We start from the raw sequence: 17,971 nt of genomic DNA, 5'->3' as shown, positions 1-17,971 counted from the left end.
AAAGCCAGACCTGCGAAATATCTGACAGTTGATGGGAAGGCCTTGCTTTTAGCCAGCATTCCACTTAGGCTACATCTAGACTGCAGGCTTCTTTCAGAAGAAGCTTTTCTGGAAAAGATCTTCCAAAAAAACTTCTTGTGAAAGAGAGCATCCACACTGCCAAAGCCCATCAAAAAAGTGATCTGCTTTTTGGAAAGATAGCGCCAATTCAGTGTGGATGCTATCTCACATTTAAGCTGTGATTACTATGGACAGAGTGGCCACCAGGGCACCTGTGCTTTTTCCTCTTTCCTCTTCTTTTGGAAGAACTCCCTCTACCCCGTCCACACATGCATTTTTCCGGAAGAGCTCTTTCAGAAAAAGGCTTCTTCCTCACAGAAAGAGGTTTACCAATGTCAGAAAACCCCCTCTGTTTTTTCAATTTTTTTCAAAAGAAAGCTATTGCAGTGTAGACGTAAGTGACATTTTTTCGGAAAAACGTCCATTTTTCCGAAAAAACTCTGTAGTGTAGACATAGCCTTAGTCAGCACGACATTCATGGCTTCCAAGCCAACTGTCAGCAGGGGATTTTAAACATGTTGTATACATTTAATGAATCTAAGCTTTTGAGCAACCGGCTTTTGAGCTTACTTGTTCACTGCTTTTTCTCTCTGACTTTCAATCTATGCATTGTATTGCAGAGAAGCAGCAGAGAAGCCAACAGGGGTTTGTGAGCGACAAGGAGGCAACTTCCTCGATGGACTATCTGTTTCAGATTGCAGCATCAAAACTATTCCCTATGTCCTGTTGGTTTAATGGGAAGAGAGAAGAGAAAGGGAGCAGGGCGGAAGATGGAAAAGGAGACCATGGGAATTGAACTGGTCTCTTTTTCCATCTTAAGAAAAACCTTAGGAGCAAGAGAGGAAGTGATAAAAAGAAAGGCAATGGAACACATGGGACAGCAACTAGAGGACAGAATGACAAGAACGGAGCAGCAAGGGTGAAGAATCAATATAGCACTGGAGAGAAAAATGGGGAAGATTATTAGCAGAACAATAAGGCTCAGAAAAGAATGAGAGGAAAAGAGATGCACTGCCACTTTTAGCTTCAAGTGTTAGCGATCAGATTCTCATCATCCACTATTTCTCAACACCATGCAAATAAGAAAGACATGCTTCACACAGACAAGCAAAGGAAGTTATCTTGGCTCCATTAAGGTCACTGAGAGTTTTGTAATTGACTTAAACTGAGCCAGGATTTCACACAAAGAATTTAATCATGATTTTCAAAAGGAGCTAATGATTTTGGGTGACCAACTTTAGCTACTTTAAGATATTCAGAGTCTCTGAAAATCAGTCCCCTTTAAAGAGTCTCAAGATTGATAGCCAAAAAAGCAAGGACACTTAAATCCCTACTCCTTTTTGAAAATTTTGGCCTTGAGCTTTACGCAATAGGAATAAAGGTTTGATACTGCCAGAAATTAAGAGAATTGCCTCTCTTGCTGTAAGAGGGCACTCAGATATTTTACTTTGATAAGGCAATAAATCAGGTTAAGAGTGGCTAATTTGATATGTCAAATATATACCAGTATTGTCCTTTTTAAGAATGTTCAGTAGGTTACTTCTCCCTGGTGATCCAGATAGTAAGGGTCCTCACAGCTGGAGTTTGCCCTTGCATGGGTGAAAAGCAGTATTAGGTTTTGATTTTGGTCTCAGTTCATTCCTTCTCCATGCCCACAATGGCACCAAGCTTCTTGCCTTTTCTACAGCCCCTCTGATGCATATCCTCCACTTTCAGACACCAGATCATCACCTCCTCTCACACTCTGACTCCCCTCTAAGACCTCACTGGCATTGCTAATCCTGTCACGAGGGACTTTCATCTGCCAGTGCTCTGAGCTGACCCTCATCTTATTCCAATCACATTTCATATGCAAATAGTCAGATTCTTGAGTTGTCCACATGGAAGACACAAACTTGATAAAAAATGAGAAAGATTAGCAATGGTGGCCAGTCCAAAGACACAGAGACCTTGTCAGACATGAATCCTTTGGCCAGGGGATTCAAGTCTTTAAAGTGAAGTCACCTTACCTACAATGTAAGATGGGGCTAAGGGAAAGAAGTTTTGTCGTAAGGATAAATTGCTGTGTTCATGTCTGCAGAAGCCAGAGCCTGGACACATGAACTGAACCAGAAGGCTAAAGCAAGGAAGGTGGTGTGGAAAGAGGGAAGATTTTCAGGAGCAAACCAGATACCTGAGATGAGGTGATGGGTGGTTGTGGATCAGGGAGGAAGCTTAAGAATGCAATTTTTTTTGGTGGGAAATTCAGGTGCAGCAGGACTGTTTTCCAATTTTTCTCTTGTTAAATTTTTCATTATTTTTTAAGAAAAAAATGAAACCAGAGCCAAAAACTTTTGCATTTTTCTCTAACCCCAAAGAACATTTTACAACATATTTTTTTGGGGGGGTTGGTTGGTCACACAAACACACACACACACACAGAAGCTCAAATACAATTTCAGGATTAAAAAGTGGTCATGTTCCATCAAATGGTTTTGATGGAATATTTTCAGTCAGATCTCCTCTACTAAGAGTTCAAGAGACAGGAAAGTTGTTAAAAAAGCTGTAGAGGATGGCATTAGGTGATGGGCAGAGGAACTGCACAAAAGAAGTATAGAATTTGCTTAGTGCAATCCAAATGATTCAGATGATTTTTATATATCCGAGGTATTTATATGGCTTTTATTACCATAATATATGATCACCTCCAAATCTTTAATGTATCAGTGAAGTAGGAATATGCTGTTACCCCCATTTTACAGTCAAAGAACGAAGGCACAGGGATATTAGGGGCTTATCTACACAGTGCACTAAGGTGAGTTAAGGCAAATCAACTGAAGGTGTCAAATCAATGCACATATGTCAGTGGCTCTCAAACTTTTGGGCCCATGGCCCACCTGGCTCAATACAAACCTTTTATGGCCCACCAGTTGAAAATGGAAACTTGTCGTTAATTACATAATTACGCCCAAGCCATTTTGCTAGTGCTGCAGCTAGGGAGAACGGTTTAATTTAACTAGTAAGAAAGGAAATATTAAATTATTAAACATGTTAAGCTCTTTAACTTTCTCATGTTAGCTTATCAAACTTCATTTAAAATAAAGTAAAATATTAATTTATGTCCAACAGAAAAGGGTACCCGACATAGTCAATGAAGCGGGGATTTAAACATCCCCGGCTTCATTAAAATAAAAATGGCCGCCACGCTGTGCTGGCTCAGCTGATTGTCGGCACAGCGCGTCAGTCAAGATGTGGATCGGTCGACAGGGGAAGCCTTTGTCGACCGCTCCCTTATGCCTTGTGAAACGAGGTTTACAGGAGCGGTCAACAAAGGCTTCCCCTGTCGACCGATCTGCGTCTTGACTGAAGCGCTGTGCCGACAATCAGCTGAGCCGGCACAGCGTGGCGGCCATTTTTATTTTAATGAAGCCGGGGATGTTTAAATCCCCGTTTCATTGACTATGTCGGGTAGCCTATTTTACATGCCTCTGTCGGCAGAGGAATGTAGTCTAGACATACCCAAAAGGTTTCAATGTCTTTTTTATTTATTGCAAGGTTGGGAAACCGTTTTTGGATCGGGGGCCACTGACCCACAGAAAAAAAATCAGTTGGGGACCACACAAATGAGAAGCAAAAAAGCCTCTCCAAAATCCCCCAACCCTCACTGATGTGGCCCCCAACTGAGACATCTCACTCCCCTGGCACTCCAGCCCCATGCGGGGGGAGGCAAAGGGGGGGAGGGGAAGGGGCACAGAGGAGAAAGCGGGGCAGGACCGGGAGAACTGAGGTTTAGGGTTTCCCATTGGCTGGATTTACTCTTCTGGGGTGCTAAGGTTAGTGGATTTTGTGGACCTCCTCTAGGCTCTGGGGTGGGAACAAAAATTAGAGATTCATTGTGCGGGATAGGGATGCCAGTGAGTGGGATAGGGATGGGGATGCAGGATCTGGGCAGAAGGTGGGGTGCAGGAGGGGATGAGGGTACAAGGTAAAGGTGGGAGGTAGGGTACAGGAGCAGGCTAGGTGTAGGGTGTATGGCCAGGGTGAGGGCAAGAGCAGGGGAAGGTACAGTGTGTGCCCAGGAGGGAAGGTACAGGAGCAAGGGTGGATTCAGGACCAGGCTGGGAGTAGGGTTTCTGCCTGGGGCAAGGGTTCAGGAGCAGACTGTGTGTGTGTGTGGGGGGGGGGGGGAGGTAGAAGTGTCTGGTTAGAGAAGAGGGTGCAGGAGCAGGGGGAGGGTGCAGGATCTGGGCATGAGGGAGTAAGAGAGCACTTACTTGCTTTCATGCTTTGCGCCACTCCCAGGCATCATGTCCCAGGCACGGTCTCCTGCTGCTCTCATTGCCCCAGCTCTGGCCTACGGGAGCAGCGGGGCAAGCCTCCAGACAGTGTGTCCATGTGCTGTTGTTTCCCCAGCCATGGAAAGATAGGGGCAGTGGGAGTAGCACACGGAGCCACTTCTGGCTCCACTTCTTCCCCACAAAATGGATCCAGCAGGGAGGGTTGGGGCTTTCTCCCCTCCCTCCAAGTGGGAAGCTGGCCTTCCAACCTTGCAGTGGGAAGGAGGCGTGCAAGGCTGGAGTGCCAGCAGGGCCACCCAGAGGGGGGGAGGCAAGTGGGGCAATTTGCCCCAGGCCCCGCAGGGGCCCTTATGAGCATATCTGAAGTCTGCGGTCTATAGTATTTTTTTATGGAAGGGGTCCTCAAAATTGCTTTGCCCCAGGCCCCCTGAATCCTCTGGGCGGCCCTGAGTGCCAGCACAGGCTCCCTACTATAGAGAGAAGGAGGGAGGGTGGAAGGGGGAGTCTAGACATGTGGACCACTAACGGTCCGTGGACTGCAGTTTGAGAACCACTGACATAAGTAAAAGCATGTTAAATACCCTTATGGATGCTCTCACGAATAAAGTGATCTTAGTTCACTTTAACTTGAATTTTCTAATCACACACAACAAGAGTACAATATTTGTACCTTCTTCCTATATTGAATTATCTGTACTCATGTGCACCTGTGATATGCTCATCACCAATAGCAGAATTTCAGGAGCAACAAATACAATCCATCACTTTTTCTCCTTACAAAGTAACCAAAATAAGGTTGGATTCATATTCAGTACAAGATTCAACAGGGCTTTGTTATGTGAAGTGTGGGATGAACAGAAATGTTTACAAGGCAGGACTTGTTAAAGAATAACACTCCAACTCCCTATTTTAAACGGCCATCTGTGTCTTCCTGTTAATAATGCTTAGAAAAGAAAAAAAATCCACTCCTAAAGGAAACTGGCTGAGGCAGTCAAAACAATGGATCAAGCTGACTTAACTACAATCAAAGATGCAAAAAATTACAACAAAAGAGAAGATAAGACCAAGGAATGTGCAGCCACTTTCAAGTGAATGTAGTGGGAGATCGCCTGTCCTCTTTGTTCACTTGAACAAATAGAAAGTTCCCTCACCTTTGTTAATATGTAGATGATCAATGAGATTAACTTTGCTTTTCCTTGAAAGCCTTTTATTTGATCACTTCTTTAAAGTCACCTGAAAAGTAAAGGAAGTACAATTTTCTCCATCACTACTTGGTTAGCCTTAGCTTTTAATACTATGATTCTTTGTGGGAAATTAATCTGAGTTTCAACCTTTGTCTAATCAGCACTTGATGCAAAAACAGTTGAAAAGACCAGTCCATTTCTCCCCCCTCTCCTACACCTATATGTTAGTAAACTTGTATGCTGTTGTCACCTTAGAACTAGTCAGAAGAACAGTTCAAGATTTGTAAGAATGTAGGGAAGTCAGAGATCTCACCTAAGACAGTTATTACACTATTGGGCAGACATGTTAAATTAGCATGTGAACTCTTCCAAGACACTGACCAAGGGTGGAATAGGGTGGCATTGACTGAAAGAATGATTTTATTACAACACTGAGTAAAACAGAACCACCAGTTATACAATAAAACACTCATGGCTGAGCCTAAGTAGTCAATATTTAATCTGAAATTTAAATATTAATCCATTCTTAGCTCCTCCAAGTAGAAGGTTAGGCAATGTTTTGCTCTCAAACACTTATGTTTATTAAACTAATTTTAACTAGAACAAAACTTGCCTCCAAAGTTTTTGTTAGAGCAGTTGGTTTTCTTTATTGGAAGACAAGTAGCAGCCCTCCTCAGCATTGTAAGATTTAACTCTAAATTTACTGAACACCTGTGACAGTGTATTTTGCTGAAGTTAAGAAAACAACAACCCAGAGTATGGCTGACGTATATTTTACAGACTCTACTAGGAAAGTGATAGGATTAGAGACAGCTTTTTCTTCCCATTTCCCAGACACTGTACTCAAAAAGCAAACTCCTCTAATTGATGCTGCAGTTCTGCTCTTTATTCTGTTCACAAAACCATCATGACCAAAAAAGAGAACCTCTGCACATAGATTTAATGGAGAATACACTGTAGAAGCAGAATGAAAGTTCTTGCCTGGATCACACATGCTTCTTTTCATTTTAAATGTTCCACAGACAGCAAAGCAGAGAGCATGCAACTCTATTTGCATGTCTAATAAAGGCAAATGTATATGAAAGTTTTCTCTGTTAAAAGAATAATAATGTCACTGAGCAGTCTGAAACAAGTTACTGTTCCGTGCATTAAAATATTTCACACCTCAAAAGTTACCATGAAAACATAATGGGAGGAGAAAATGTACTGTCTAGAGAATGAATCATGTTGCTGGATTTGGGTTTTAGTTATTGCTGCTTTAATTATGTACATCATAGCATTACAGAAAGGCATCAGCTTTCTTTGAGTACTGCAACAGTCATATTCCAAACTGAGTCATGGTAGGAATTTGAAACCAACTTTGAAAAAAAGAGTACAATCAGAAGCAATTTGTATGGTGGATCTGGGGAACTACACTGACAAGCATTGCAACTTCACTCTTCTGTAGTTTACTACAGTTCCATTCATGCCAATATCAAACACAAAAACATTATGGCTGGATGTATTTTTGTGCAGATACTTTATTGAAGTGTAGGAACATTGTTTTTTTGCTGTTATAGTTGTTGAAGAACAAAGCACACATAACAAAGTGGCCGCTTTTGCGCAAAAACTTGCCAGCTGTCTACACTGGCCACTTGAATTTGCGCAAGAGCACTGATGTTCTAATGTAAGAATTCAGTGCTTCTTGCGTAAATACTTTGACGCTCCCGCTCAGGGATAAGCCCTCTTGCGCAAGAATACTTGCGCAAGAGGGCCAGTGTAGACAGGCACCTTAATTTTTTGCGCAAGAAAGCCCAATGGCTAAAATGGCCATCGGAGCTTTCTTGCGCAAAAGTGCGTCTATACTGGGCACGGATGCTTTTGCGCAAAAGCACTTCTTGCGCAAAAGCATCCATGCCAATCTAGACGCTCTTTTGCGGAAATACTTTTAACGGAAAAACTTTTCTGTTAAAAGTATTTCTGCAAAATCATGCCAGTCTAGACGCAGCCACAGAGTTTGATTTTCACTGCTTTTGGATGCATGCTGGAATCTTGAATAGGATACATTAGGACATGAATGAATGGAACTTTATAGCTGTTATATTTCATATTTTATTAAATTCTTCTTGCAATTCTCTATATATTTCTATAGCTTTCATGGAATGATAGGCGGTCCTTCTGATGGCCAACGTAATACATGTCTCTAGTGAATATAAACTGCACAGTGCATTTCAATGGCACAACACTGAAATCTTGTTGGGTTTGTATTTGTAATCCCTGTTTAGCCCTTCCGTGGATGGTCCCGCAGAGATTTTAAGAGGAGACTGGAAGGCTTTTTTAGCTCAGGCAGTCGAATCTCATGTCTTTAGATCACGAGTTCAATCCCTGGTCCCAATGGTCTACCTGGGGAGTGGCATTACATTTATTAGACATACCTCTCTGTATTGTACAAAAAGTACAGTTCCAGATAGGAGAAAAAAAGCCAAGTTAGAAATGGTTCTGGATACAGAAATGGGAAATTTAAGAGGAAAAGACTGAAAAAGGTGAAATGGTCAAGTAAAAAATATCACCATTCTTGTTATCTCTGTTCCCTCTTTAATTCACAACTAATTTATGCAGATATATGCATCCCAAAAGAATGGCCACACTTTAATTGTGTCATTTAATTTGATCATCTGGTATGTCTGGTTTTCTGCTTATCACATTTTTATACTAGGACTGTCAAGTGATTAAAAAATTTAATCGCGATTAATCGCATGCGCCTCCCCTTTAAAATGCCGCGGCAGCGTTCAACGGGGCAGCGCTGCATAGAGCCCGGGATCAGCTGGGGACTCCAGCTGATCCCCAGCTCCGCGTTGCAAAGTCTCTTTGAAGTTCTGCTCCAGTGTTTCAAAGGGGCTTTGCAACAGCAGAGCCGGGGATCAGCTGCAGTCCCCAGCTGATCCCCGTCTCCTAATGCGCTGCCCCTTTAAAGTGCCAAAACAGCACTTCAAAGGGGCAGCGCAAGCAGAGTGGGGGATCAACTGGAGTGCCCGGCTACATGTTGCAAAGTGCACTAGAAGAGGATTCCAGGGTGAGCAACAGATTGAGGGAATCCTTGACACCATGGCTCTGGAGAGAATGGTGCTGTCCTGCAGAAGAAGATGACAAAGGATGAGGCCTGTACAAAAGTAAGGTGTTTTTGTGTGAGGACACTAATGGATCACCTAAAATCTGTGAGCATTCCAGGGAATCCACAAGCTTAAGTGGTAAAACCCTGAAGTTTGAAGGGGAAAAGAGGGTTGGAAATGGAGGAAGTAGCTCCTCAAATGAAAGAATCGGAAAGTCCAAGTGCAAACACATGGAATTTCAACTGTCCTTGGAGAGTTATGTCACATACAAGGGCACTGGACCTAGTATCTGTAATACAAAAAGTCCCTATCAACAATATGGCTAGTTAGAATAATAGAATACTAGAATTGGGAGGGACCTTGAGAGATCATCAAGCCCAATACCCTGCCTTCAAGGCAGGACCAAGCCCATCTAGATCATCCCTGATAAGTGTCTGTCTAACCTGATCTTTAATATCTCCAGTGATAGAGATTCCACAACCCCTCTAGGAAATTTATTCCAGTGTTTAACCAACCTGACAATTAGGAAGTTTTTCCTAATGTCCAACCTAAACCTTCCTTGCTGCAAATTAAGCCTATTGCTTCTTGTTCTATCTTCAGAGGTCAAGGAGAACAATTTTTCTTCCTCCTCCTTGTAACACCCTTTAGATACGTGAAAACTGCTATTATGACCCCTCTCAGTCTTCTCTTTTCTAAACTAAACAAACCCAGTTCTATCAGTCTTCCCACATAGGTCATGTTTTCTAGACCTTTAATCATTTTTGTTGCTCTTCTCTGGACCTTCTCCAATTTCTCCATATCTTTCTTGGTGCCCAGAACTGGACACAATACTCCAACTGAGGCCTAATCAATGCAGAGTAGAGCGGAAGAATGACTTCTTGTGTCTTGCTCACAACACTCTTATTAATGCATCCCTGAATCGTGTTTGCTATTTTTGCAACAATGTCACAGTGTTGACTCATATTTAGCTTGTGGTCCACTATGACCGCTAGATCCCTTTCTGTAGTACTCCTTCCTAAACAGTTGCTTCCCATTTTGAGTGTGTGAAACTGATTGATCCTTCCTAAGTGAAGTACTTTGCATTTGTCCTTATTAAACTTCATCCTGTTTACCTCAGACCATTTCTCTAGTTTGTCCAGATCATTTTGAATTTTGACCCTCTCCTCCAAACCACATGCAGCTCCTCTCAGCTTGGTATCCTCTGCAAATCAATAAGCGTGCTCTCTATGCCATCATCTGAATCGTTGATGAAGATATTAAACAGAATGAGCCCCAAAACAGATCCCTGTAGAACCCCACTTTTTATGCCCTTACAGCATATCTGTGAACCATTAATAACTACTCTCTGAAAATGGTTATCCAGCCAGTTATGCACCCACCTTATAGTTGCTCCATCTAAGTTGTATTTCCCTAGTTTATTGATAAGAAGGTCATGTGAGACCATATCAAATGCTTTACCAAAGTCTAGGTATGCCACATCCACTGCTTTCCCCTTACCCACAAGACTTTTTATCCTATCAAAGAAAGCTATTAGATTGGTTTGACATGATTTGTTCTTTACAAATCCATGCTGGCCATTACCTATCACATTATTATCTTCCAGATGTTTGCAGATAAATTCCTTAATTATTTGCTCCATTATCTTTCCTGGCACAAAAGTTAAGCTGACTTGTCTGTAGTTTCCTAGGTTGTTCTTATTTCCTATATATTTGACCTTTTCCAGTTTTCTGGAATAGCTCCCGATTTCCATGACTTTTCATAGATGATAGCTAATGGCTCAGATTCCTCCTTTATCAGCTTCTTGAATACTCTAGGATGCATTTAATAAAGCCCTGGTGACTTGGAAAGATCTAACTTTTCTAAGTAATTTAAACTTGTTCTTTATTTTAACTTATAAATCTACCCCATTTCCCCTAGCACTCCCTAGTTCTCTGTGCCTACATTTTTCACAGCTGTAAATCTTACAAAAAATGAACAAACCCCAACTATAGCATTCAAGGAATGAACAAGCCACAGCTGTTTTAAATTCAGTTCAATCAAACCAATTCGATACAATTTTCCAATGGCATTTTACTGATATCAGCTGTAATCCAACATCACATCTGGTAGAGATGAATAGCTGCTCATTTTCAGTTTGAAGTGCAGCTTGGTCCCTGTCATCATACTCCAGAGGATTTGACGGTCACACCCAATTAAAGAAAGTTAATAATCCTGCATCTTCCAGAACTCAGATCCTACTTAGAATGAAATTGGAGAGGCCAGTCCTTTAGCTGTAATCTGAGGCTCTCTCATCACAACAAATGGTGGTTATAAGAAAATCTGTTTCAGAGTTATATTAAAAATGTACAGACTGAAGTCTATGGGAATGCTTCTGCATTTTTCATTGGAAGAGATATTTTAAAATAAATTAAATGGGATGAGGATAAAAAGCCTGACTGCCATAGCTGGAAATGAAGTGATCTATAATCAATCAACATTTTTGGAGGCAAATATCCACATAACCTCATGGAAAGCTGAGTTAAGAAATACTTGGTAGAAACAACCAAGCTTCCCTTAAACCACAGACACAAAATAAAATTCTCCCTTGGGTATCTTTCTTTTTTTCTCACCTTGCCCACATCTGCCTTTTGATTTCTACATCAGAATGTTTTCACTCAGAGTAACTTAAGCTGGCTTTGTCACCATTTTTACATGTTTCACTTTAGTTTCTCTCCCTCTCTCTCGTTAAGACATTTTCTGTCCTCATAAGGCTCTTCTCTCCCAATTATTTTTATATCTTTCATGCTCTGTGCCTTCTTGTTTCCTTTTTCTGTCCCATTCTTTCCCGTTTACTTCCCCAATCCTTTTAGAATTAGGCCAGAACCCAGCCTCTGCTCACCATCTAAATGAGGATGATATTTCACCAGGTAAGCATGAAATTTTAGTGTGTCACCCTTTAAAGATAGGCGAACTGGCAACAAACCGATTAAGAACTAGTTAACTAAGAAAACAAGGAGAAAACCAAAAGAGAAGGAACCAAATGAGTTAACTTCCATGCAAAAATAAAGTTCACTCTGTGGTAGGTTAGAATACAGCATGCATAGCTAGGTCAGTGCATTCTGAGCTCCCACTATTACACCAGCAATTTATTACAGTGATGTCAAAATGGCAACACTAAAGGTATGTAGAATGTTTTGGCAACCCGCTGAAAAAAAAAAAAAGATGAGAGAGTGCAAAGGTCAACTCATGATTTTCCTGGTAAACATCACTGGTTAACTGTGCCTTAAACCTGACAAGCCATAGTGATAGGGCCCATTTAACTGATGGAGTCATTTTGAGATGTGAGCGGATGTGCGCCTCAAGGTTCAAGCTTTAAGTCACATTTAATTAATGCAAGACATGCAACAGGATGTCTGAGGGGCCTCAGAGGTATCAAGTTTTGATTGTGTTCCTTGTTAAAGATACAGTACCCTGACAGGCTGATAGTGAAGGACAATGGGACCCCTTCAGGGGGAGGATGAAAATTAAACTCTCTCAGTGCATCTTTGATCATTTGAAAATACCTCCTAGAATTGATCTGAAAATAAAATAATTCATTTGGTTTAACTTTCTTAGCAATGGGTGAGCAAACAAAAAAATGTTTGGAGCTTCATGTAAACCCACAGAATGCTTAAAGGGCCAAATTTTCTCTTTCTTTCCTGTTGTATTACAAGCCATATTAGACAGTATGCCCATGTATGTGGGCTCCAAATCAGACTGACCAGTTCTGGGGGTGTCTGGGCTGGTGTCAAGGGAGCAGAGTGCAGCTCCCATGTCAGGACAGGCACAGAGCCCCTTTAGATGGCAGAGGGCTCATGCAAATAAACTACCTCAGCATTGTATTCTCCATCTCCCCCCCGCACAGGGCTCAGAGAAGCTACAGGCATCAAAGATCCTTCACCATACTGCACAGGAAAAGGCAGATGAAAGAGATAAAAGAGAACTGGTTGGAAAAGTCTGGTTGGAAAAATGCTAGAGGGCTAAGCTGTCACCTCTAGATGGAGAGAGTGGAGATCTTCAGCTTAACTGAGCCCACTGTCCCTTGCTGATGGATGAATTTATATAATGCACATAGACACTCTCCTTTCTTCCCAGAACAAGACTTTCTGGACACTGATGTCAGCTAGAGAAAGCTCTAATGCCTAGAGATGCCCAGTGCCTGCTGATTGGTGAAGGCGGGGGAGGGGCAGAATGAGGGCAGCCATTTTCAGCAGTGTTCCTGAGCATGCTCAGTCCATGGGAGCATGCTCAGTAGTCAAGCAGCAACTTTGGGAGGGAAGGAGGGGGAAACGTGACCCCACCTGACCCTCTCACCATGTCATCGCTGGCTCATGGCTGAGACCCACCGATGAGAATGGGAAGGAGCTGCACTATGGAACTGTAATAACCCCATTCTGAAATGAATTCTTTGACAGAATTAACTTGGCTTTAGTCCTGTAGGTCTCCTCTGAGCCAGTAGCACACATATCGAACTAACCCCACCTGGACATAAATGTTTTCTTAAATCAGAGTGTTATGGACACTAATGGCATCTAAATTCCATCCCCACTGTTAATCAACTGTTCCGTAACTTCCTTCTGAAGATCATAAGATTTCCTTCAGGCAAGCTGACAAGATGGTTATTCAGGGACTTTGTGGCCCAGAGGCCCTTTTATACCAGCTGGCACATGGTTCACTGTCTTGTAACAGAAACTTCACAGCTGACAAACTCACTACACTTAGCATGCTCCTTTGATTATATTTATTCATAAAGAATATCATATGAGGTCTTATATTAAATCCAGATCTAACTGGTTATAAACAGTGTTATAAAATGTATGTACTAAAATTATGTAAGGAGTTGCGTACACATCCTGGAAATGTGTTTTACAGTATGTATTTAGGCAAAGTTGATAAACAGAGTCTGCCAGAAAAAGTTGTCTATTTCAGTTCACCCACCAATTAAGTATTGTAAGCCAGATCCAGGGAAGGAGATGAGAAGCCAGCAGGAGATAAGAAACTGGAAAGGAAATCATAGGAAGCAGACAATGAACTTTAGGGCATGTACAGGGAAAGCAAAAAGAAAATCTTTTATCCTGAACATTGGCTGGAAATATTGCAAAAGATATTTAGTGAGAAAAAGCGTCTTTAGACAGATGGTAAGCCCGTTTAAAGTTAAGTTAAAGTGAATTTGAGTCCATAGAAATCATGTTATAATTTTGTTTTATATGTAACCCTTCTGTTTTCTATTATCCTGACTCACAATCTCTTAAATCTTATTTTTTGATAAAAAAAAAATTGATTGTTTTCACTAAAATATAACTGCGGTATAGTTCAAGCTGATCCTACGCTTACTCAAACAAGCTGGTGTATGCACTGCCCAAAGGAGTAGCACCCTGTTAAGCACCAGAAAGTCTCCCACAGTCCTGGCACCCTTCATAGCCACACAAGGACACCAATTTCTAGACTTGGACCTACATAAAAACATTAATACTGTAATTTAATATATATTCCACTGACTGTTGCACTGAAGTAGATCATTTGGTTATACCGTTTATCTACCTTTAGACTAAACAGAAGTTCTTCTCAAAGGCAGCAAAGAAGATAATCTTATTCCTTGGTATTAATTTGATTTTTAATTTATTTTCTTTTCATCAGCATCTTTCTCTTTCTCTTTTCTCTTCCCATTTCTTCCCTGACCAACAATCATTGTCCATAACCTTTCAGCCAATTATCCATCGCCACAGTGTTCCATCCTGAAAGCAACAGAACAAAACCGCTACATACCAGCTTAATCACAGAGATTGTTACTCTCAGATAAGATTGCACCAGTGCACCAGCACAGTGCAGGTAGGATTTTCAGATCCCTTGCATATTTGGTGCCAAATTTCTCCTGAAAGGTAGGTTTTGCTTAAGGGGGTGGGACTCTAAAAGACACAGCACAGAACTTGGAGCAGAGGGACCAGGAACACTAAGGTAGCTTTACGCCACCTTTGCACCATCCTAATACTGAGCTGCTTTGTGGCTGAAGAGGCTGGAGGCCTGTCTAAATTATGGCTGCCATACAGGTCGCAGCGCTGAACAGAAAGCATGCAGCACTGCAGAGTGTAGACCATCCACAACACATGCCTCCTAATCCCCTTCTTGTCTGTATGGTGGGGATTGCCAGGGGGTTCTTAGAAGGCAGTGCCTATGCTGGAGAATCCTCCCCTGACCACAGATAGAGATTTAGGGGTCCTTTTACTCTGGTCCTTCTCCCTCACCGCCGAAATAAACAGGCCAAAGTAAGGGAAAGAGTCTTACCCCTCATGAATACAGGCAGTCCCCGGGTTACGTACAAGATAGGGACCGTAGGTTTGTTCTTAAGTTGAATTTGTATGTAAGTCAGAACTGGTACATATTGTAGGGGAAACTCTAGCTAAACATTTCTCCAGAGCTCAGTTTTATTCTCCCACACCTCACTTCCCTCAGTCCTTTATTCTCAAGCTGAGGTGTCTCCTGAGAAAAGCTGCTCCGCATCTCCCTGGTCTGCTGGGGGGGGGGGGGGGGGTGCTAGCTTTGCATCTCCCTGGTCTGCTGGGGGGAAGCAGCTACTGCGGGGTTGCCTCACCCCGTTTGTAAGTAGGGATCCGATGTAAGTCGGATCCATGTAACCCAGGGACTGCCTGTATGGCCATGCAAGCTTCCCATTCTTTTTTAATTTTATTTTTTTAAATAAAATTCAACCACATTTCATTTTCAAAATAAAGAAATAAAATGAGATCTCTCAAGATCAGCCCATTTTAATTCCTAACATCCATTTTATAGTGTCCCTAAAAATGTGAGCAAAATCAACAATTGTCAAATCTGATCTAATTAAATATTTGAAGCCATCGTAAAATTGCCTTTTCAAATCACAGCAACTGAAATGACAATGAAAATCAAGTAGTATGAGAACACCTAACAACAGCTGGTTTATATTTTAGCTCCTGAAAGGAGCTGAACAGCTGCATTGAGTTGATACATGAGGGCCCTGATGTCACTGCTAAGCTTCAAGATGCCTGACTTATGAGAAATGGGGAGAAAGCTTCTCTGCAAACAGATAGGCAAGCTGAAAATACTCAATAAAATCCTCATTCAGAAGAAACAAAATTATGTAACAATCTACCAGCAAACATGCCACTGCGAGCTGAATTACAATACTTACTACAAAAGCAACAGTTGCATTATACTGGCAACAACTATGTTGGATTAGACCAGAGGTGGGAAACCCACCTGCTACTTCATTTTATCCAGCCGGCTGCAGGTCTCCACACTACAGGCCAGAAGCCCTGATCCTGTCCCTGCAGGGCTGAGCCGCTCAGTGCAGGAGAAAACAGGGAAGCTCTGTGTGCTGCCCCTGCCCACAGTTCTCATTGGCAGGAACCATGGCCAATGGGAACTACAGCGGGCAGTGCCCACAGCTGGACAAGCCAGCAGCTTCCAGGAACAACACAGAGTCAGGGCAAGCAGGGGTCTTGCCTTTGCCTTGCTGTGTTGCCAACCAGGAGCAGCCTGAGGTAAGCGCTGATTGGTCAGAGCCCACACCCCAAACCACCTCTTGCATCTCAGATCCCTGCCCAGCCCTGAGCCCCTTCCTGCACCCAAACTCCTTCCCAGACCCCATGCCCCAAATTTCTTCCTGCACTCCAACCCCCAGCTCCAGCCCAGAGACTGCTCCCCCCCGCAGCTACAGTCCTCATCCCTTTCCCAATCTCAACCCCTTGTCCCAATCTGGAACCCCTCCCATATCTTAAGCCCCTCATGCCATTCCCTCAAGCTTCCATGCCCCCCACACGAGATTGGAGCTTCGAGTGCCAGCTTGCCTCACTGTGGGGGAGGAGGTAGTCCTGAGCCTCCAAGCATCCTTCCGAGGTTGTGTGTAGCCCATGACTGATTTTTCTCTGTGGGTCAGTGAGCCCCCCCAACATAAAAAAGGTTCCCCACACCTGAGTTAGATGGATTTAATAATCTAAACTAGAATGATGGCAAAAGGAGGGATACGACTGAAGGGATCCTTTGTCTCTGCTAAAAGAAGAACCAATCATAGTCCCACTGAGTATTCTCCTCATCTAATCCAAATAAAATTGGAATCTTCTACCTACCTAATACCAGTAACAATTGCTTTTGTTCCGAGACTGCACTTTGTGACCACTTGAAAAAGAAGCAGGCTAAGCTGGTATGATGGTTAGGTCCCCTGTCAGTGGTATCACGGAGAGTTAACTGCTTGTGCGTCAGTTGCCTTAATGTTCAGAGAGACTATAAATTATGTGCTGCATTTCTAATGTCCTTTCAGGGATTTGCTGGATGAAATATTTGTCCTAATGAATTATTTCATACAAGCACAGACTTCATGAGTTCTCTCACCTGCTTCCCAGTACCCTCCCCTTTCATAGGCAGGAAAAAAAAAGATGCCTGTGACTACATGGTTCTGGGGAGTCTAATAGAGCAAGCCCAATTTGCAAATCAGTGGTAACACACCCGAATGCGATCAGCAATATTGCTAATAACCAGAACAAATGGAAGAAACCAAGTTTGGCCTCATTTGTCTGGACCAGGACAATTTGGAATGAAATGCCATCTCATCCATCTCACATGAGCATAATGAGCAAGGTCCACTCTGAGGAGAAAAATATTTCTGTTAGCACTTTACTGTGTATAAACAAAGGGAGTCGGCTCTTACATTTAGTCTCCTCCTTCCAAATCCCATCGGTTTAACACACAAAAGACTACCTGCCTAGAATTTTTATTGATTTCAGCAAGACTTACATTAGACCAAGGACTACAGAGAAACGGACTTCCTACAGAGGACTTGGCATCTTTTAGAGGTACCACCCATGAATTAAAGATCCCCTCGTGCCATCACTAATAAATGTTAAACTGCTGCTGCACAAGGCGCACAAAAAAAATCAATAAAGGCAGGAATTCAGAGGCAGTCTTGATTCCTAACTGCACAATAGAGGATCCCCAAATATTGTTGCTGTAGGACACTTAGGAGCATACTACAATATTCATAATTTGGCTCTCAACCTTCCAGCTTTGCTCAGCAATTTAAGAAAACAAAGAGACAAATAGATAAGAAGGATGCCCACACTCACACAAAATGGTATATGAAAACCGACTTTTCACGTAAACCTGAATTCCCAAGAACAGTCAGCCCACTGATTGGTAACCTGTTATACGGACTGTAGTTCAGAAGTAACTCTAGTTCACTTCACATTTTTAACACACACAGCAATAAGTGATTTTTTCACTTCAACTTTTCCAATTATGACTCAAAATATACAAAAATACAAAAGAAAATAGCACCTGGATCATTTTTATTGCAAAGCTTTTTATTGCACTA

General features: G+C 42.3%; 1 protein-coding gene across 11 annotated transcripts in view; it reads right to left on the bottom strand.

The window, feature by feature from the left end:
* Positions 1-17,971, bottom strand: part of TNS3 (tensin 3) — a 430,864-nt gene that overhangs the window by 197,676 nt on the left and 215,217 nt on the right. The gene's annotated exons all lie outside the window — the stretch shown is intronic.

Source organism: Pelodiscus sinensis, chromosome 2 (genome assembly GCF_052426305.1).
Source record: "Pelodiscus sinensis isolate ZL-2025 chromosome 2, ASM5242630v1, whole genome shotgun sequence".
In the NCBI taxonomy this organism is placed as follows: domain Eukaryota; kingdom Metazoa; phylum Chordata; order Testudines; family Trionychidae; genus Pelodiscus; species Pelodiscus sinensis.
The sequence above is the reverse complement of the archived record's forward strand: the minus strand, read 5'-3'. Positions and strand labels throughout refer to the sequence as shown.